Raw genomic sequence first — 22,616 nt, forward strand, 5'->3', positions numbered from 1 at the left:
TGAAGAGGGTAGGCATCGATGTGCCAGCACCTTTTTATAAATTATGTAGCTGATATATATCTCTTTAAGAGCCATTGGCAGCTATGCGTGCCCTTAGCCCTCTAGTGCCATTGGCACGTATACGTGCCCAAATATTTTTTTTTGTTTAACCAATTTTACAGCCAGAAAATCAACACCATATTCTGTGTTTTTAATGTTGTTATACTGGCAATTAATTCACAATTCATTTTATCATATAAAAAATAGTGGTTTACATAGACATTTTTTGAGTAAAATTGTATTTTTGCATCATTATTTTGAAGAGTTGATTTCGGATATTGCCGCGATCTGAATCAAGATTTCCCCTATAGACACGTGTGATATAACGGTTGTGTGTAGCAATACACATACTTCTATGGGCAGAGCAAAGGCGAATGTGCGAAGGCATTCAGCTCGGAATTGACCAATGACAGAGCGGTACGATGTTCCTCACCCAACACTACTCGCCCATTCGCTATTGTTACATGAATATTCATGAGCTATCGATCGGGTCTTTTGCAGGCCCGTATGGTAGTATTCTTGTGTCAAGGCTTTTTCTGCCTGCAAATGTGCACGGTTTGGGAGATATATTTTTTTTTGGGGGGGGGGATGGGGGAGGGGGCGGGGGAAAGGTCTCATACTTTGTTTTTAGCATTCTCACAAAAATGTTCTTGTTATAAATATATGAGTAAAGAAGGCTGTCATTTCCAACTCTCGTCTGCGCACTGCAATAATCACACTCATTATTTATTTATTCATTTATTATTGTTATCATTATTATCATTATTAGTATTACTATTATCATAATCATTATTATCATTATTTTTATTGTTATTATTATCATTATTCTTCTCCTTCACCTTCTTTTTATTATTTTTAATGTTATTGCCATCAGAATTATCATCATCATCATCATGATTATTATATTCAAAAATAATTGTTGTAATCATATCAATTGCATTCCTTCTGCAGCCAAACTCTCTCTTCATAAACTTAAGATCAGGTAAATAACGGTTCATATTCGTTTGTGTTTTTATAGCCCAAATCATTAAAAAAATGATTGTTATGCTTATCAATATCATATTCAAACTTCTCAAAAAAAAGATGAATCGTTCAATATTTTCCTCGAATTAAATAGGAAGAAGCAAAAAAATAAATGTAATAATTAAAACGGCCGATAATACCGCTTTATTCGTCTCAAGATTTATTTTTTTTCAAGGTGGATGTTTTTCCTTTGCTAAATCAAACCATTGGTCAGAGAAAAAGTAAACGGAGTTTATAAAGTGATATCAGATGTTTTTTAGGAAAAGAAAGAAAGGGATACATTAACAAAACCGATTAGACCGACCTGTTAGTTGCTGCATCATTGACGTCACTATCAAGGGGATTTTAAATCGACTTTAGAGAGTAGAAATGGAAATGATAATGATGATAACGGGTTGAATATTACAATTCTTTATACCACGCATATTATTGTACACTATGTTATCTGAACAAATTATTTCTTTTACCATGGATAGTGCTACGAGCTGGGGAGGCCCTGGGCGGATGCAGGATTTTTCTGTAGGGGGGCAAATTGTTTTCTCTTTACCTGGGTCACCCATAAGAAATCAATACCGGAACCTTTGAAAGTATTCAAAAGTCAAATCAAAAGACACGCGTGAGCCCCGATTTCTATGAACATCCTGTGCTAAATTACTCTTCTTTTAGATAATAGGTCAGGAGGGAGCGCGGATTAGAGATTCCTCATGAAAGAGAGTCTGGGCATCTATTGTTCATGACTTGGTGGCATGAACAAAAGAATGTACTCACGTAGAATGTTAACAGGTGGCTACTTTGGTCAGACCAGTACTACAGAACAAATAGGCCTATTTTATTTTTGAAAATTTGTATTGATTTTTTTGTTTGTAACTGATCTGCATTCCCTCTTCTTTGATTCACAAAAAAATTTAAACTTTTTTTTTCTTACTTCTGTGCACTTTGCCAAGAACGCCCATATTATTTTGTGGGATTTTATACCCCAAACTTGTAAGTATTTAATCTGTCCGACCCCTCTTTATCTATATTTCAATATATCATCTTTAGTTCTTTTATATTTTGTCTCCTTCTGACTGGCAATAACTTTGATTTTTACACTACGAATAAAAAAAATTACAGAGTCTTATTTTGAAGACTACACGAATGAAAGGGTATGGTTGGCCGCACTTTGAAGATACATGGCACTAATATATCATTGTGTGTGTTTGCGTGGGGATCGCAGCTGTGCTGTGATTGGTCACTTGATCGAAGACAATGCCTTTATACATACTCTCTCGTACTTCAGAGGAAATAACTTGAATAGCAAAATAGTATTTCATTCAAAAGAGCATACTTTTTCGTTATTTCTGTTTGTTCAATTTCATAAATAGATACGTCATTTGAAAGGTTAAACATTGAACTTTCATTTTATCTTCGTAATTTCTTGGTATCTCTACAATTCCTCAGGTTATTTACTCTTTGAAATGTTCATGAAATCATTATTTTCTAGGTTTTACTTATTGAAAAAAAACGATGTAAAATATTACATATTTTCTCAATTTTTCCAAACGCGAATATGAAAGATAATAACACGATTATAAAGCCCATGAACCATGCATCATTTCATGTGTAGAAAGTTTTATTATACAACGTACGGGTAAAAAATTATGACCGTTTTAAAATCAGTCGCTGCTCACGTTTCGGTCAATTTAGGATTCCATCGAATACCCCTGGCAGTCAAGGGGTATTCGTATTGGCACAGTAAGAGATATATAATAAAGCCTTCTTTTTCATTTCCAGGTGGTTAAAGAATAAAAGTGACTTTACTATTATATCAGAAACGCCCTTTGCCTCAATGGTGACTCCAAATGACGAATTTTCTAATAATTAGACAAAATGGATAAACAGGATGGGGTGACTTAATATTCGGCAGCCCCTGAAGAGGGTAGGCGTCGATGTGCCAGCCCTTCTTTATTTAAAAAGCCTACTCTTTCATTCCATAGCCCAGGGAAGTTGAAATAATAAAAGTGGTTTTACTTCATAGCAGAAATACATTTTTTGCATCAATGGGGCTAAGCACTGAGATTTTTCCAATAAAGAGGGAAAATAGGCAAAAAGGTGGGGTGACTTCAACAGCCCCTGAATTGAGTAGCTGCGATGCGCCAGCACGTTTTGTGCATGTAGCTGATAGAAGAAAGCCTATTCTTTCATCTTTATGTTGCTTTAAAATTCACATTGGCTTCATTATAAAGCAGGAATGCTATTTTGCCTGAACGAGGGGGTCAAAAACTGTGAATTATTCAATAAACTGATAAAGTGGGAAAATAGGCAAAAGGGTAGGGGGGGATTCAGCAGCCTATGACGGGGGTGGGCTTCTGTGTGCGAGCACGTCTTGAAATGAAGTTGATGGAGAAAATTCTACTTTTTTGTCTCCCATGAGTTACAAAACAATAAAAGTGACTTTCTGCAAAGCAGAAACGCCGTTTGTCTCAATGAGGCTCCAAAATGGCAAATATTCCTAGAAATGGGCAATATACGAAATAGGGGTTGGGTTACTTTAGCCGTGCCCTGAGGGTGTAAGGCTTCGATGTGCCAGCACTTCGTTATAATGTAGCAGATAGAGAAAATAACTTTTTGCATCCAAGGGGGCAATGAAAGTGGTTTGCTATTACGAGAAACATCTTTGTGCCTCAATGTGGGCTCCAAATTCGCAGATTTTCTAATAAAAAGGTAAAATACGGAAAAGGGTTGGGTAATTTTGGGAGCCCTTGACAGGGGTGGGCGTTGCTGTACCAGCACTTCTTTATATGTAACTGATAGAATAAATGCTACTCTTTTGTCTCCAAGTGGATTAAGGCAATGAAATGGATTGATATATAGCAGAAACACCTCTTTGCCTCAATGGGTGCTCCAAATTGACAGAATTTCCTATAAATTGTTAAAATGCGAAATTGGGGGTTGTGTGACTTCAGCCGCCCCCTGAGGGGGTAGGCTTTGATGTTCCAGCAATTTGTTATATGAAGCAGATAGAAAAAATACTACTTTTTATCCAAGTGGTGTTAAGACGATGAAAGTGGTTTGCTATAATAGGAGAAACATCTTTTTGCCTCAATGTGGGCTCCAAATTCGCAGGTTTTCTAGTAAAAAGGTAATCTAAGAGAAAAGGGGTGGGTAATTTCAGGAGCCCCTGACGGGGGTAAGCTTTGCTGTACCAGCACTTCTTTATATGTAACTGATAGAGGAAAGGCAACTCTTTTGTCTCCATGTGGTTTTAAGACAATGAAAAAGGATTGCTTTTTAGCAGAAACACCCTTTAGCCTCATTGGGGGCTCCAAATTTGCAGATTTTTCCATAAATTTGCAAAATACGGAAAAAGGGGATGGTGTCTTCGGCAACCCACTGACGGGGGTGGCTTCGATTTTCCAGTAATTCTTTATATGTAGTAGCTAGAAGAATTTCTACTCTTGTCTCCAAGTGGTTTAAAACAATAAAAGTGGCTTCACTACATAGTAGAATCACTTTTTTTTTTATCAATGTGGCTCCAAAATGTCGAATTTTCCAAGAAATGGGCAAAATACGAAAAAGGGGCTGGGTGACTTGGGGCAGCCCCCTGAGAGTGTAGGCTTTGCTGTGCCCTCACTTATTTAAATGTAGCTGATAGAGAAAAGCCTACTCTTCCGTCTCTAAGTGATTTCAAGAAGATAAATGTTGTTTTTTACCTATCCGAAGCATCATTTTGCCACAATGAGGGCTCCAAAAGGTAAGATATTCTAATGGTCAAGCTTCGGATAAGGGTGTGGTACCTTCGACAGGCTCTTGCGGGACTATGTTTTAAGGTGCCCGAATGTAATTGCTTGCGACATGCAGAGCAATGCCTCCTCTAACTTTTCCAAGAGGTTTCATTAACATAAAAGTTGCTTTAATATGTAAAAAACGCCTCTTGCCCTTATACCCATATGTAATATACACTTTTCTAACGCGACGCTAATTACATGCATTTATGCGTGCTAGTCACACCAACAAAGGCGAGGCAAGACCGATCGAGTCTATTGTACTCTTTTGAAAGGAAAGCCAGCGAGCGCATTGTAGTCGGTATCACTAGTGTGACTAGTGACGGAGGTTGCTTTTTGGTGTCATTTTATCGCAATATCGGGGAATACATTTGGGGGTATTTTCCCTGTATCTAAGCAAGTTAAGACATTAATACGGTCATGAAGCATATCAATGTTCTCGTTAATATATCCTCTTTCGTGTAGAGTGCTGATATTTTGCATTAATTGTTGATATTAATGACAAAACAGAAAGATATCAATGCACATGCAAATTGTTGCCTAAAAACATGGAAATTTTGGAATAAATTCTTATATTTATCAAAAAAATATTAACCGGACTGTCCAGAAAACGATTGCAATCGATTTGTACTATCTAAATCATTGTGAAATGCGTATTTACATAATATTTTTCATTTGTTTGTGCGAAAAAATGAAAATAATTGATTTTCATGAAAAATCCAAGATGGCCGACAAAAATGGGGTCCTCTGGGCCTTCCGTACAGGATATGACCCGGCAGCAACATATTTTCTTGACCACTGGTACCATGCCAACATGTTGGGACCATCAAACCTTTTGTACCCGATCAGCTGAATAAACTCCCCCAGCCCCGGACTGTACTACTAACAATCTATCTTAAATGTAAGAAATGAAAAAATCTAATTATAAAATAACCCTACATATATATATCAATCTTACATTTTATTTAGTCAGTGATAATTAAGCAGAGTTTACATTATTTTTTACTACACTGTATTCATAGAAATTTCACTGTCATTTAAGTAACCCATCGTTTTTTTCCTCTTCACTCTTCAACTTTTTATAAGTCCACAGTATCAACTGTCTATATATTTATCGTTCTTTTTGACTCAATTTTTCCAACTAAATACGCACGGTAATTAACCTGTTTATTCCATCAACCCCTCTTTTCCCTTCTCTTCAAAACCACTCTGCAATCCACTTTGAGACAGTAGGATATCAACGAAATAAATCAATTCAAACTGTCTATATCTTTATCCTCCTTTTTGACTCCACTTTTCCAACTAAATTACGCACAGTAATTAACTTGTATATTTCATCAACCCCTCTTTTCCCTTCTCTTCAAAACCACTCTGCCACTTTTAGACAGTAGGCTATCCACTAAATAAATCAATTCAAACTGTCTATATCTTTATCCTCCTTTTTTACTCCACTTTTTTTAACGATACGCACGGTAATTAACCTGTTTATTCCATCAACCCCTCTTTTCCCTTCTCTTCAAAACCACTCTGCCACTTTTAGACAGTAGGCTATCCACTAAATAAATCAATTTAAACTGTCTATATCTTTATCCTCCTTTTTTACTCCACTTTTCCAACTTAATTACGCACAGTAATTAACCTGTATATTCCATCAACCCCTCTTTTCCCTTCTCTTCAAAACCACTCTGCCACTTTTAGACAGTAGGCTATCCACTAAATAAATCAATTCAAACTGTCTATATCTTTATCCTCCTTTTTGACTCCACTTTTTTTAATGATACGCACGGTAATTAACCTGTTTATTCCATCAACCCCTCTTTTTCCTTCTCTTCAAAACCACTCTGCCACTTTTAGACAGTAGGCTATCGAGCTATCCACTAAATAAATCAATTTAAACTGTCTATATCTTTATCCTCCTTTTTTACTCCACTTTTCCAACTTAATTACGCACAGTAATTAACCTGTATATTCCATCAACCCCTCTTTTCCCGGCTTATTATAATCACTCGGGTCGCGTTCGCGTTCGAAATCACTCGGGTCGCGTTCGTAATCACTCGGGTTTTGGATTTTTGGCGATTTTTTTTATTTCGATGCGATTTGATGTCTTCAATGGGACAAACGCGCTGGGAAAATGAAATGAAATTGAAATTCTAGTTTCGTGTTAAGCTGAAAAGTGCCTCAAATAAAATGCACCCGCCTACTGCTTAACATAACAAACAAGCAAATCAGCCATGTGGCTCAACTATCCTGGGGGGGCTGAGCCAAAAGTGGGGGGGGGGGGCTGACCATGCAAAAAATCACAATCATATGGTAATTTTTACGTTTTTGTACACGGTTTTGGAAAAAAGTGGAGGGGCTGAAGCCCCCTCAGCCCCCCCACTTCCGCGGCCCCTGCATCGTCATTCCCATGTGTGGACATGCATGCCTGCATGCAATGGCCCCAAGGCGGAACCCGGCCACGGTTGGACACGGCGTGCATCGGTAGCATGGAGCAAGGTAACGTGAGTCGAGCCGAGTTAGATCCCACGTTACAGTGCCAGTCAGTCCGCAGCTCGTCCAAAAGTATTTAATTCAGCGGTATGCATAGCCAGCCATCCGTGGTTTAATGCATATATACGTAATTAGACCAAGAGCTTCGGTCTCTGCAATGTTCGTTGTTCCGCTAAACTCCGTTAGCTCCACTCACCAATACAGAGACGGAAGTTCTAGCTCGATCTGTACAGGGACTCAATGGCCATATGTTATGCATTAAGTTCCAATAAAACGGGGAAGTGAAGTTGCGCGACAGCCGAAGCAATTAGTTACTGTTGTTTCCCCTTTTAAGTTTATTTTCCCTTTTTTTGGTGCATTTTAGGACAAAACGGAATAATAATCTTTATTTGATACAGTTCTTTTCATATATTTTTATGAAATAAAGACAAAAATCGATGAGCGCCGTCTGGGGGATTTTGCATTGTTAACCCCGTAATGATGGTTGCACCATAGCGAGCCGTCTGTGTACGAGGAGAAATAAAAATGTTAAAAAACTCGAAACAGACGGCTGCCAGCTGTCTAATACGTAATGAGCTTTGAGGACGATCTTTCCGATAGGCGTTTTAAAATTCTGCTCTTAATTACTGTCCATTTCTCATAAAATTTGTCTTATTTTATAGATAAAATGGCCATATCATGTTTTAAGTAACTGGAGACTTAAAAATTTCCCTACCTCAATTCTCGAAACATTGCATTAGGTGATGTGCTTAATTGATCTTCTTTGTGCTCGCGTGCCAAACGTATACGTTGAGCTGAACGGGGATCAGTCTTTCTCTCTCTCTGTCTCTCCTACCTTTCCGAAATTAAAACGGTCCCTCGATCGGACATAGTTATTTAGACGCAGGACAAATAATGCTCTGACAACCAAACTAACTTTTCGTCAGCATCAGTAAAAATGTGAATGGGCTTTTAAAAACTAATACTAAAACTGATCTAAAATTGATCTTAGATCGATCTTAAAATTGATTTTGGAAATCGATTTTAAATTGATTTTAAAATCGTAATTGTACCTGTTCTAATTAACCGATTTTAAAATCGGCTCCCGATTTTACCACAATCGGCGATCACCTGCCAATCTTCAATCATGCCCCTTGAAGGGAAAATCGGATATAAAATATCGGCGTAGATCACGTTACCTTGCTCCATGCTACCGATGCACGCCGTGTCCGACCGTGGCCGGGTCCCGCCTTGGGGCCATTGCATGCAGGCATGCATGTCCGCACATGGGAATGATGATGTAATATCGATGTGGCAGATATGGCAAGTTCCGACTCGGAGTCCTCGTATAAAAACAGTAGAAGTCTGGATGTATTCTAGGATAGTTGAGCCACATGGCTGATTTGCTTGTTTGTTATGTTAAGCAGTAGGCGAGTGCATTTTATTTAAAGCACTTGCCGGCTTAACACGAAACTAGAATTTCAATTTCATTTCATTTTCCCAGCGTGTTTGTCCCATTGAAGACATCAAATCGCATCGAAATAAAAAAAATCGCCAAAAATCCAAAACCCGAGTGATTACGAACGCGACCCGAGTGATTTCGAACGCGAACGCGACCCGAGTGATTATAATAAGCCCTTTTCCCTTCTCTTCAAAACCACTCTGCCACTTTTAGACAGTAGGCTATCCACTAAATAAATCAATTCAAACTGTCTATATCTTTATCCTCCTTTTTGACTCCACTTTTTTAACGATACGCACAGTAATTAACCTGTATTCCATCAACCCCTCTTTTCCCTTCTCTTCAAAACTACTCTACCACTTTTAGACAGTTAGCTATCTATCCAATACAATTTCAACAAGCTTATTATTTATCTTCCTTTTTGACTCCAGCGCGTGTTATCGCGTGGCCAAAACCCATAGACGGAGCCAAAAAGAACGATAAAGTTAAGATTCTAGGTTTTATCCACTCACACAACATGCAAGGTTAGTATATCCTCCTTTTTGGCTCCGTCAATGGGTGTTGGCAACACAATAACACGCGCTGGAGTCAAAAAGGAAGATAAAGTAATAGTACGCTGAAAATTATTGTGTGTGACTGTGTATGATATCATATCATCTGGGATGATCCATTATGATTTGGGGGTGTGATGATGAGAGAGTTATCATGCAATGTCGTGTCAACAGAGAAATTGTCCCACGTGCGAGAGTCTTGTCCGTGAGAGATCTAGCCGAGTGAGCTCGCATTGAACGAAATAAATCTATAGGCCTACTATAGTATTGAAAATCAACGAGGTTAAGTGGAGTTTAGTGAAATTCAGGTACTGTATACACTATACTATATGGCTCCGGAGTCAGCATTCACGATATGGCCGGAAATATTATAAAGAACAAAATAGAATTACTATTTACTAATCATGCTAATTAGAAGATGATTACAACTAGGCCTAGTATTGAATTCATACATTTAATCCAAAGGCAAAGACAAAAAAAGAAAGCTTCAAAAATATAATGTGTCCGGACACCCGACCCCCCCATCCAACTACCGGTACCGGTACTTACTTGGAGTTGGATTTACTTGGATGTAGAGACATAAAGCTGGAAGCTTGTATTTGCCCCTCGTTAAAGACGTTAGCCCTATGGCCTAAATCTAAATTCTTCAAATTCTTGACCCAAGCAGGCAAGCCTAGCCCAGATCTGGGGACTGGGCACCGTATAACAAAGTTGCAATAACAGTTTCCAGCTACTGAAATCCTAGACCAAAAGCTGTTCCGCTGAACTACGTTGGCTCCACATGTGGTGAAATGTCGGAATTGTTAAGGAAATCCCCAGAAACGACGGTTATTCCTGTCTACTGAAATCCTTGACAGAGGTCTCGAGCTAGCTAGAGTCGAGAACTTGATCACCTGACAAAAATGTCATGGTCACGTGACAGCGAGGTATTGCAGTATACTGTGCATGGGCAGATGATCTGTTTTGAAGCTCAGCTGTATGTAAATATAAATTGGGCGAGTGACTTTGGCGTAATTCCTATGAGGCGCCGAATGTACCAATATTATATAGAACAATTATTTGTTATATAATCATTATTTATTAAATAATAACTATTATTTATATATAATTTACATTTTATATGTAAATAACTACTATTATATGAAATAGCATTTCTAATTATTTATATATAATTCCAAGTAATACTTCATTATTTGTAAATAATAATAGTTCGACATTCCATTATTTATGAATAATGATTATTTGTTTTTCATTATTTATAAATAATGATTATTTATTGTTCATTATTTATAAATAAAGAAATGTGCACTGGCATTGTTAATAAATAATTATTATTTATAAATAATAGAAAACTTATTTATAAATAATGGAAAAACGAATTGCAATTATTTATAAATAATGAAGTATGTAAATTCATTATTTATAAATAATAAAAAACAAATAATCATTATTTATAAATAATGATAATTTGTTTTTCATTATTTATAAATAATGATAATTTGTTTAAGTATGTAAATTCATTATATCATTATTTATAAATAATGATTATTTGTTTTTCATTATTTATAAATAATGATTATTTGTTTTTTATTATTTATAAATAATGAATTTACATACTTCATTATTTATAAATAATTGCAATTCGTTTTTCCATTATTTATAAATAAGTTTTCTATTATTTATAAATAATAATTATTTATTAACAATGCCAGTGCACATTTCTTTATTTATAAACAATTTGTTGAGTTTTCCATTATTTATAAATAATGACCATTTGTTAAATAATGAAAACGTCTACTTCATTATTTATAAATAATTTTTTCGAGTGCACCATTATTCTCATTATTTATAAATAATCATTATTTAATGTTCGAGTTTTCCATTATTTATAAATAAAGATTATTTGTTAAATAATGAATTATCTACCTCATTATTTATAAATAATGATAATTTGTTTAAGTATGTAAATTCATTATATCATTATTTATAAATAATGAAAAACAAATTATCATTATTTATAAATAATGATTATTTGTTTTTTATTATTTATAAATAATGAATTTACATACTTCATTATTTATAAATAATTGCAATTCGTTTTTCCATTATTTATAAATAAGTTTTCTATTATTTATAAATAATAATTATTTATTAACAATGCCAGTGCACATTTCTTTATTTATAAACAATTTGTTGAGTTTTCCATTATTTATAAATAATGATCATTTGTTAAATAATGAAAACGTCTACTTCATTATTTATAAATAATTTTTTCGAGTGCACTATTATTCTCATTATTTATAAATAATCATTATTTAATGTTAGAGTTTTCCATTATTTATAAATAAAGATTATTTGTTAAATAATGAATTATCTACCTCATTATTTATAAATAATGAAAATTCATCGTGTTTCATTATTTATAAATAACAATTTTGTTTCAATATCCCATAACAATTTTTACAGTTTGCCATATTATATACAAATAATCATTATTTATATACAAATAACCATTATTTATAAATAATGGAAAACTCGCTATAACATGCAAATGTGGGACCGCCCATGATATTGTAGCATAATGACCCTTACAAAAAATTCCTGTAGTACTCTGTGATATGTACTGCAGGAAGTATCGCAGGAAAGTACTGCAGGAATTACGTGCACGTAATTTGGGACGGTACTACAGAAATGTACAACAGGAGTACAACAGGTCCGTGTCCTGTGATACTTCCTGTGGTAATAACCGCATAAGTATGGCAGGAAGTATGACAGGACACGATCACCACAACCGCTACAACCGCTACAACCACTACCACACTACTATTAGTACTACAGGACAGTATCACAGGATAGTATCACAGGATAGTATCACATGATAGTATGACAGGACAGTATGACAGGATAGTATGACAGGATAGTATGACAGGACAGTATGACAGGACAGTACTACAGGAATACCGCAGACCAGTATCACAGGGAAGTACTACAGAACAGTATCGCAGGACAGTACTACAGGAGTACCGCAGGCTTCTGGTACTGTGTCCTGTAGTACTGTCCTGTGATACTGGTCTGGTATTCCTGTAGTACTGTCCTGTGATACTGGTCTGGTATTCCTGTAGTACTGTCCTGTGATACTGGTCTGGTATTCCTGTAGTACTGTCCTGTGATACTGGTCTGGTATTCCTGTAGTACTGTCCTGTGATACTGGTCTGGTATTCCTGTAGTACTGTCCTGTGATACTATCCTGTGGTGATAAATAGTATCACAGGACAGTATGACAGGACAGTACTTTAGGAATTCCGCAGACCAGTATCACAGGAAAGTACTACAGAACAGTACTACAGGACAGTACTGCAGGAATACCAAGAGACCTTACCGCAGGACAATTCCTGCAGTACTGTCCTGTGGTATTCCTGTGATACTGATCTTTGATATCTTCTGTGGCATTATTGGTCTCATCCTGCAGCCTTCTTGTGATACTTTACTGTGGTAATCCTGCAGGGGTATTCTTGTTGATTTCCTGTGACAATCCTATGGTATTGTCCTGTAGTAGTCTGTGCGATTTTCTCACGACACCGTCCTGCACTGGTTTGTTAGGCGTAGTAGTTTGTAAGAATTTCCTGTGATCCAGCACAACAACTTTGACATCTTGACTAATGAAAAGAGGCGTGAAAAAACCCACAAATTTGCAAAGACGTTAAAAGCATATTCACATACCTTTATTATGTATGAGCTGTACTATGCACAGTATAGAACATCTTTGATATCATAAATGACTGCTAGAATAATGCAGTAACATTTCATCTTTAGGATAAGACATGTACAAAGATTTATATCCATGAACATTGAGATGCCACATGAACTACTTTCACTATTCATACATTGCTGCCATTTTGAGATCACATAAAGAAAGCTAGATTCGACCCAGAATCCTTCCCTCTAACACAACAATAAGCGATTATTATTAATACCTTGGTCACATTCCTTGACCGGTTGCCTTACGGCGAGACAAAATCAGCAGTTTTAGGTATTCCTGTACAAACCACCCACGTGTAGCTGGTACAAGGATGATTAAGACTGTTAATTTTGACTCGACGTAAGGCCACGAGCCGGCGAATGTAACCAAGGCTTAACCAGTATTATGGTTGCAAAAAAAACTGTAATAGCTGAGCAATTGCATTTTTCCCTTCTTGTCAACACCCGATTGGCTTAATACTAAAAGCAGAACATCCTTTACTCAACCATGTTATGAAACAATGGATAACCACTTCTGCATGTACAGATAATGCATGGTGCACATACAGTAAGGGATGAAATTATGATGTGTTGATCACCAGTATAAACTTAAAGTACATGAACGTAATCATAATCACTTCATTTTGCTCAGAATTCACTTAAGTCCATAAATACTGAAAGATATTTTTGAATGAATTTCACATGATTTAGAACGTTCACCATAGGTTAGAAAAAATATGAACATAAGATTACTTTGCCAAAACGTAGATCAAATCTATTGAGACATTAACCTTTTTGACATTGAATAGGCATATCATTTTACACAGTCTTCTTGTCTAAGAATTGCTCCAACTACGTATTGAAGGGTTATATATGAATGTAAGCATGAGCCCATCATAAACACGAAATTGCGGCATGTAATTTGATTTGCTACATGTCATAATTGATAACTAAATGACGTTCAATACTTGATGTTGCTACATAAAATAATTAAGGTCATGTGGCAATGTGAATTCATACCTACTCGAGTCATTTAGTAATTTCAATTAGTATATGACCTAATTAATTATGACATATAGCTCAAAATTGACTTGAATAATTATGACCAATTTGATTGACCTCAATTATTTGAAGTAGCAACATCAATTATTTAACATAAGCACTCTCAATCGAGGTGGAGTAACTCTTCTTTAGGTCATGTTACTATTCGAATTGGAACATGTCATTGTTTAGGTCATGCAGCAATTCAAATTACTTGCTCAAGTAAACAATTACAATTGTAATATCACGCAAAATGAATTAGCTGTACATGACATAATTCTGTTCTTTGATGGGCTTATGCTTCCATATATTAAGTAAATGGCTTTAATTCTTAATGATTATCCAAAAATTCATATACATAAAATAAACCAATATGAAGAGCATCATATCCAAAGTGATCACCAGTTCACCCAATGTTACAGTACAAAAATAAAAAGCTGATTTTCTTATGTACTTTCACACATGTTATACATGTGCACTGTATGTCACTTGACCCTGGCAGACAATAGAATTGACAAGCAGTGAGTCCTACATGTACATGTAGCTGCCTGGTTTGCATACTTTAATGTTATATGAATTTCAATCATGGCCATGTGCTGTTTATACACTAAATGGAGGGATCTTGTCATAATGTTATGTCAATTAAAAACTGAATAAAATCCCAATTATCCTGAATAGCTAGACTAGCCCCCTTGCAATGGACATTGTAATCTTGTTTTCTTTTACCTTTCATTATTTTTGAAAATTTTCATACAACTAGGGCTGGGACTAAAACCCGGGTACCCGAGTAGAAAAATCAATACCCGATACCCGAAAATTGCTCACCAGTATAATGTACATGTATTTGATTTGTATTGCGTAGTGTAAGACATGATTGTAACTCATTACAAAAGTACACAAGCCTCATTTTGAATTTCACCAATTACCCTCTAAATATCCATAAATATACAAGTTTTCAAGTGATGATGATGTGACCGAGATCGTTCAATCATCGCCATGTTTCTTTTGCAGCGCAGTGACGTCATCCAGCCACTGCGACGCAAACCAATTTATGAATGAAAATATAGTAAGCATGCGCATTGCAAGCCTCAGCCCCACGCAGTATTACGTCAAAACAAGTCTGCAATACTCTGTCACCTCATACCAAAATCGACCTACGAAGCACCAGCCAATCACGTTCTTGTTACCATTTTTAGTTCATCATAAACCGAAAATGGGAACACGATCGTGATTGGCTGGCGCATTTGACGCTCCGAAACCCGGAAATCAATAGACTTTGTTCACGTAGCGATACAAACTCACGAACACGATGTAATATCGATGCTACTTCGTAAGATTTTGACGGAAAAGCAAGAATAAAAATTTGCTTACCTGTGCAGTATCGGTGAGAAAACCTTTTATAATTCATATGATATATAGGAAAGTGGAATTCTAGGTCGATTTTGGTACGAGGTGACAGAGTATTGAAACTTGTTTCGATGGAATACTGCGTGGGGCACGGGAGGCTTGCAATGCGCATGCTTACTACATTTTCATTCATAAATTGGCTTGCATCGCATTGGCTTGATGACGTCACCTATGGGGTTTTTCCACCAGTCATATTTCAAGTGACATGATTTTCAGGTACCCACCCGAAAATTACCACGGGTACCCGAAGAGAAAAAACCCGAAAGTCCCAGGCCTACATACAACTCTTTGTTTTTTTTTATACTTTATCAAAGCTTTTATGATTATAAATGTAATTAAATAATTTGACTTGATAAATGTATATTACTGGTATACTAATTGTGAATTTTTAGCAAGAAACAGTATTTGTGTTGGATTAATACATAAAAATGTTGCGAAATTTCGGAACAGCGTACCCAGGCATCACAAATTTGGTCTCAAAAGATGTGCAAGACTTGAAAGTAAAAAGGCAGCTAACAGCCTCCCAGTTATTAACCCTTAGTTAAATTGGACCAATTTGACCCCCCCCCTTCCAAAAATTTTGCGACCATGCTGTCGCACAATTTTTTTAAAACATGCCTCTTTCTAGTCTTGTGCATCTTTTGAGACCAATCTTGTGTCACCCGGTACGTGGTTCTGTAATAACGTGACATTATGTAAGTACATGTCATACCAAAAATTGCTCAAAAACGTGATTTTGTGTACAAAGTCAATGCAATAGAGGAAAAAGTATGATTTTGTATTCTAATTACGCATAAATTAGTATTATCACTTACTAACAATTTGCGTGACATAATTTACAATTTAATTTTGTAAATTATGCCCTAGACAACCCATGTGCCAATGTTAGACGCGATTGTGCGGTCAAGATCTCAAGGAAGGGGGGGGGGGCCCTGGAAACCCCCCCTCCCCCCTTCCCCGGCCATATCAACTCCCAAAATACCCTGGCTTTAGTTGACTTTCTGGCTCCTCTTGAGTAGTCACCATTCATTGGACAGCTTGTTTTTATCCAAGTCTGTATAGCACGAGGCAGCTTAATCTGTAGAAAAAAAAACACAGACCATTACGATAACATGAACAACATAAAAATACAAGAAATAAGGTGTTTTGCCCCCATCTAGATCTCTTTTCACAAGTACACATCTATCGGATAATGAGGTCCTTGCGGCTATCTCTCTTAGCATATTCTTGCTTATAAAAGCAAACTAAGCCGAAGAGTGACAAACAATTTATAATGCAAACAAATTGTCATAAGCACATATTGAAACTCTTTAATAAAACAATGAAGAATAAATCTACATCTTCTAACAAGGATTACACTGTATGCCACTGCATGAATACAATCTGCTTAATTTTGCAATTATAATATCTACTGAAGTGAATGCCTATATAATCACCTTTTATGAACTCCAACCGTGTCTTGTACAAGAACATGGCCTTTTCTGTGTACACCTGTAGTATCTTTCCCACATAATGCTGGACTTGCTGCTCGATCATCCAGAGATCCCTCTTTGAATCTTTAATGAAATGAAATGAATTTGAGTGACATAGTAAAATTTTATTTGCAGGTTAATACAAATACATGATGTAATAAAAATACATGATAAAACTTCTTCATTTCCATATTTCAGTGTTACAATTCAGGTGCAAAGAGTCATATTCTTTAATAATATTCAACATAAAATCAATGAAAACTAGTGCTGTTGTCGATAGGCCTCATATCGACATTGATGTCGACATACGAAGGATTTTCAAAATTCCGACATGTCGACATGCACGCACCCACATCGACATGTAAACATAAAATAAAAAGGGGTCTAGCCTACAATCACGAGTGTAAAGATTAGCTGAAAAGTTAGAAGCATTTATCCACAGTAATTGGCGCGATTAAAAGGTTTATTCAGCTTAGCAGCGCATTAAATGAAAAAAGAATATCTGCGAGCTGTGCGGCAGTAGAAATACGTCAGTGCAGGGCCGGCCTGCCCGATCGAGTCGCCCTCGATATCCCGTTATAGCGAGAGTAGCATTCACCGTACCCATCCACGGAAATATGTACCCATCGCGCGCTATTCACCGTGCTTGATAATACGTTGCTCCTCAATGCATTACTTTTCACATAAACGTGAGCAGCAGCGAACACGTGTTTTTGTCAAAGTTGTGACTGCCGCAATTGAGCGCTTACTTCATATCACGAAGTCACAGAAAACTTCCCTTCATTCGTTTGGAGATCATTGCACGGATCGCCGCGGAAGTGATACTGAAATTATCGGTCGATTTTCATTACTTTTCATTGTCAAATTGAGGAGCTTGCGTTTGCAGCAATGATCACTGTTGTAATTGGTGATTCTCAAATTGGCTACGAGTGTTATTGAGCAATGCTTTCGAAACCGGATCCTGGTACAAAAACTTGATTCTCCAGAAAAAAAATGTGGATTAAATCGGTGATTTTGGAAGCTCAATTCCCGAACTGAGCCTGTATTATATAGATCTAGTGTGGGGATATCACTCGTGTCAAGGTGAATATATTTGATTGAGAGTGTTGTTCCACGATCGAATGCTTTTTTTTTATGTTAGGGAGCCCAGGCTAAATTACGGTCCCTTTTTCATGTCGACATTGTCGATGTCGGGATTAATTTTTAAGCGACATGTCGACATGGATTTTTGTTCCCGACAACAGCGCTAATGAAAACATTAAAAGTAGAGGAGCATTTTAACCTTACTCACAGTCTGTTATTGTCGCTAAAGTCTTTACAATAAGAAGATTGGGCACTTTGCCGACATCGCGTAATGCTTTGCATCGATTTACATGTATAATAGTCTTTGTGCCTAGTCTTTTCTATGTAGTGTCTTTAATATGTAGATAAAACATGCGTCCTTTAGCTAGTTAGACGAACAATTTTGGAAATTAAAGACGGATCCATATTTTATCAACCGGAAGAGAAATTAGTGCTTAAATGAAGCTATTTGAGGGATATTGATGATATTTAGGGTGAATTGACTTCACATCTTTTCGTAAGTTTGTCATGTTCATAGAAGGCCGGACTTGATTTTATAGAAACCTCTTTTAAATTTGTGGGATTGCCTACCTCGAGTGAAGTTTGTGCAGGCTCCACTCCACTTCACTATTGCTACACTACGCTCCACCTACCCAAACTTTGAGACCGTGAACTGGATCTGTCTTATTCCGAGTGACAAAAAGTGGGATCTTATGGGGGGGGGGGATATCAAATTCATGCAACATCACGCTCTTTAAAAAAATTAAAACTAATATTCTTCCTGCACACAAAGTTTCAGTTCTTCTCCATGCCTCTATCCGTCTCAAAATTGATGATTTAGAGCCAACATGAAGTTTCTCACACGTATCAATATTCAATACATCGCATGCGTGTGAGGTCGGTCGGGTCAGACCAGGCCCGGTATCTCGCGAATATTGCATCCGCATGCAATGTTTTGAAATCGGCAGCGAATTATAAATATGTGTGAGGAACTTCATGTTGGCTCTAAATCACCAATTTTGAGACTGATAAAAGCATGGAACTAAATGAAACTTTGTGTAAAGTAAGAATATTAGTTTTAATTCTTTTTAAAAATCAAGATGTTGCATGAATTTTATATTCCCCACCCCCATAAAATCCCACCTCTGTCACTCAGAATATCAGATCGAGTTCATGGTCTCGAAGTTCGCGTCTGTAACGTTGGCGAAGAACAATAGAAAACAAGATGGCGGCGTAAACATCGGGCAAGTCTCTTCCGTCTAATCATGATATTTTTCGCATTTTTTGGAATGAATTTCTTCTTCAAAAATAACGACGAGAGCGTAGAAATGTTGGAAATTAAGTTTTATCCCATGTACATGATTTAGGTCTAACGTTAGGCTAGATCTTTTAGAAGGAAAGTAGAAATCTCGGGGCCGGGGGTGAAAGTTTCAAGTTTTGGCTTCCTCTGTGTGGGTATATGAGAAAGGATCCCTGGCTTCATATGAGAGTGACCTTACGAAGTTACGTTAGTAAATGATTTTCACTCTCTAGAAGCCGCCTGGCTAGGCCTACAGCCATTCCCGATCACGATATTTTGAAAAGTGGTGGATATATTGACTTCAAATGTGACTGAGAGACTTGTCATGACATTTGGGAACAAATATTGGTGATGAGGTATGCTGGTATTAATCGGCCGGTGCGAAACTGCATTAGCGCCCACCCCTGACCTGGCTACAATCATGACAATACAAACATCCTCACCGCCGCCATCAATATACTACTAACTTAGCCAGCCGTTGGCCGTCCCCGGCCGCGCACACCGCAGATCAGCCCCCACCCGATAAGCGATCGGGAACAACGGCAGTGCAGTGGCCGTACGGTAATGATTAAACATTCGAAGAAATTTAAGTGCATGCCGCGCCAAACTACGAAAAATGGATCTAACTTACTGTTTAGCCTGTTGTGTGAATGTCTTAAGAAGTCGTTGTCCGAATCTGATCCATATTCTGTTAGTTTTTGTTGAAATATTGACGGCCTTCTTCATCAAGCTTCGGGTTCAGCTGAGCAGTTACGAACGTTTTTTTTCAAATGGCGGAACCGGAAACACGTATACGGTACAGTCCGTGCGTTTGTACGGGCCGGGGAGCTCGGAGGGGGGGGGGGGGGGGGGGGTCTTACTTTTTACTTGGCAACCAGACAATTTGACTATTTTCGCCATCATTTATATATCATATTATTAACGTAAAGGAATTGAATAAAGTAAAATTCAAATATTTATTTCTTCTTCCTTTCTTTTTCTTTTCTATGTCTTTTAATTTTTTTCTTTCTCTTTATTCTTTTTTTTTAATATAAGGATAGGATTTAAAAACATGTCTCACAATTTTACTGAAAATATGTTACTAGTATATAGGCCTACTAGTATGCAAGTAGGATGACAAAGAAAGCAATGAGGAAAATCACAGCTCCAATCCTATGTATTTTTAATTTTATTTCTTTTCAAAAACACACATTTTATCCTTTCTTGCGATCGAAGGAAAGATCCCTTTATAAGGTTCAAGTAGTAAAAGAAAATAATCGTAGATCAAGTGCCGGCAGGGTATTTTGATAAGGGGTGGAGGAGCAAGACAAGCAAATATAAAGATACCATTTTGAAGCGAAACATAAGAAAAGATAATAACTTTGCCAACGAGGTAAAAAATAATATGATATCGGTTGTGACACTTTAAGGATGGAAAATAGTTTGAAAATATATAGATACAAACTTCATAAAAATTAGAAAAAAAGAAGCAAAATAAACTGCCATCATATGTGAACAGAGATACAAGATTGTTCTTGCAATTAAAAAACATATTTACAAACTATATATAGCTTCGCATCATAAAAATAGATTGAAAATATCCAATTTTATTTGATTTAAAAAGAAATAGATATAAACCAGCCTGGCTAACATATTGCAAGGTGGCAAAGATATAAACCGGGGATATAAAGCAAAAAATAGGCCTTAAAATGGAAATTAAATATCCTATTTTTAGTTTATCCTATTCCACCTGTAAAAAATATTGTGAATAGGAGAACAAATATTGAAGTAATTTTATTTATAATAATATATTTGTAAGAAAATAGGTCCTTTTTACTAAAAAAAAATAAATAAAAAAATAGATGGGAAACTTGGAAAAATGTATTTTCTCGCAATAAAAACTTTAAGGGGTCAGAATCGCATTAAAACTTGGTTATGAAACGTGTAAAACAAAATCTTAGATAGCATTTTAACTGAGATTTATTTTTTAATCAACATTCAACGCTGAACTTTCTTATGTTAATTGTTTATCAATATTTTGTGAAAACAGATAGTGTGCACATCGTCATGAATATTCATTTGGTGGGCTGATGATGTGACATTCCCATTTTTCTTTTTTAATGTTAGATATGAAATTATGATTATCTATTTTTTCAATACATGTGTAAATAATGTGTCCCCATTGTAAAGTTGCTGCATTAAATAACTAATGCGGTTAATTAGTCGTCATTCCAATTGTTTAAGTTCTTGGTAGAAATATGTTGAATAAATCTAATTTCATATATTGTACAAAAGAACATGGGATATGACATCATCAGCCCACCTAATGAATATTCATGAGACATGCCTAAATAAAACTGTTTCATGGGAATATTGCAAATCCTTAAAATTCAACTTAACTTCGTTATTTGTCATCCGATTTTGAATAAATTGTAAGCATTTTGTTTTGTGAATTTTACTCTATTTATTGATTATCTCTAGCGTTGACCTCCCCTTCAATTATTTTCTTGTAGAAAGAGATGGATGAAGTAGAATAATACGTTCATGCTTATATTTTTATTCATTACAATATCTCTTTGAAATTCAACCCGGCTTCCTCACAACCATTAAGCTCTAAGAGTGTTAGGTGTGTCCTGTATATTTCAACACGTACCCTTTTAAATATAGTCATTTTTTTATTATTCATCCTGTTTTTTATGAAAAATAAGTGGCGAACAAACAAAACAAAAATGATAATTGAAATTTAAAAGAGCGCATGAAAAAGAAATAACCCTGAAAACGAACAATAGTCCTCAAAATATAAGTTGCCCATTTTGGGGTCAATAATTTTTCGCATTTTTCAATTCGCGCTTTGCTCCTAGTTTTGATCTAGTACGTATAGTACCCTTTCTCGTAGAAATAGAAGCTATCAAACTTAAAACCTCTGAGTCTCAGTAGGCATAACCCCCCCCCTCGCTGATATAGACCTACACAATGGGACAGGGTGAAATATAATTTTGAAATAGGGCCTATATGTCACAATCTAGCTATCACAAAATTAAATTTTCATATAAAAAATTGTACTTTTTAAAATGAATGGTGCCCTTTTAAGCCATATGGCCTTCTAAAAATATAAGACTCAATACGCTACTGACCTCTCCCGAAACTGAAAAAAAAGATAAATCCCTCACTGGAAATAAAAAAATTAGTCTGTTGTACAAACAGGGCTTCCATACAAGTACTGAAGGAAACTAATTTTTTCATGTACTGTACCACAGAAAATACACCAGTAGCGTCTGTGATACAGTTTCAGTCATATTTCTGGGGTGG

At 36.2% G+C, this 22,616-nt stretch overlaps 1 protein-coding gene and 1 long non-coding RNA gene across 2 annotated transcripts in view; both read right to left on the reverse strand.

Moving 5' to 3' along the window:
• LOC135153686 (uncharacterized) overlaps positions 1–10,268 on the reverse strand; it is a 47,115-nt gene extending 36,847 nt beyond the window's left edge. The window contains exon 1 of the mRNA XM_064097735.1: positions 9,858–10,268. The gene's annotated coding sequence lies outside the window, so the exon portion shown is untranslated. The remainder of the gene's footprint in view (positions 1–9,857) is intronic.
• Positions 10,269–13,008: 2,740 nt separating this feature from the next.
• On the reverse strand, positions 13,009–20,106 carry LOC135153687 (uncharacterized). Its single transcript, XR_010293195.1, has 3 exons — positions 19,960–20,106; positions 16,931–17,050; positions 13,009–16,572 (listed from the first exon to the last, which is right to left on the reverse strand). It is a non-coding gene; the product is annotated as an uncharacterized LOC135153687 (long non-coding RNA).
• Between the last annotated feature and the right edge of the window lie 2,510 nt (positions 20,107–22,616).

Source organism: Lytechinus pictus, chromosome 3 (genome assembly GCF_037042905.1).
Source record: "Lytechinus pictus isolate F3 Inbred chromosome 3, Lp3.0, whole genome shotgun sequence".
In the NCBI taxonomy this organism is placed as follows: Eukaryota; Metazoa; Echinodermata; class Echinoidea; order Temnopleuroida; family Toxopneustidae; genus Lytechinus; species Lytechinus pictus.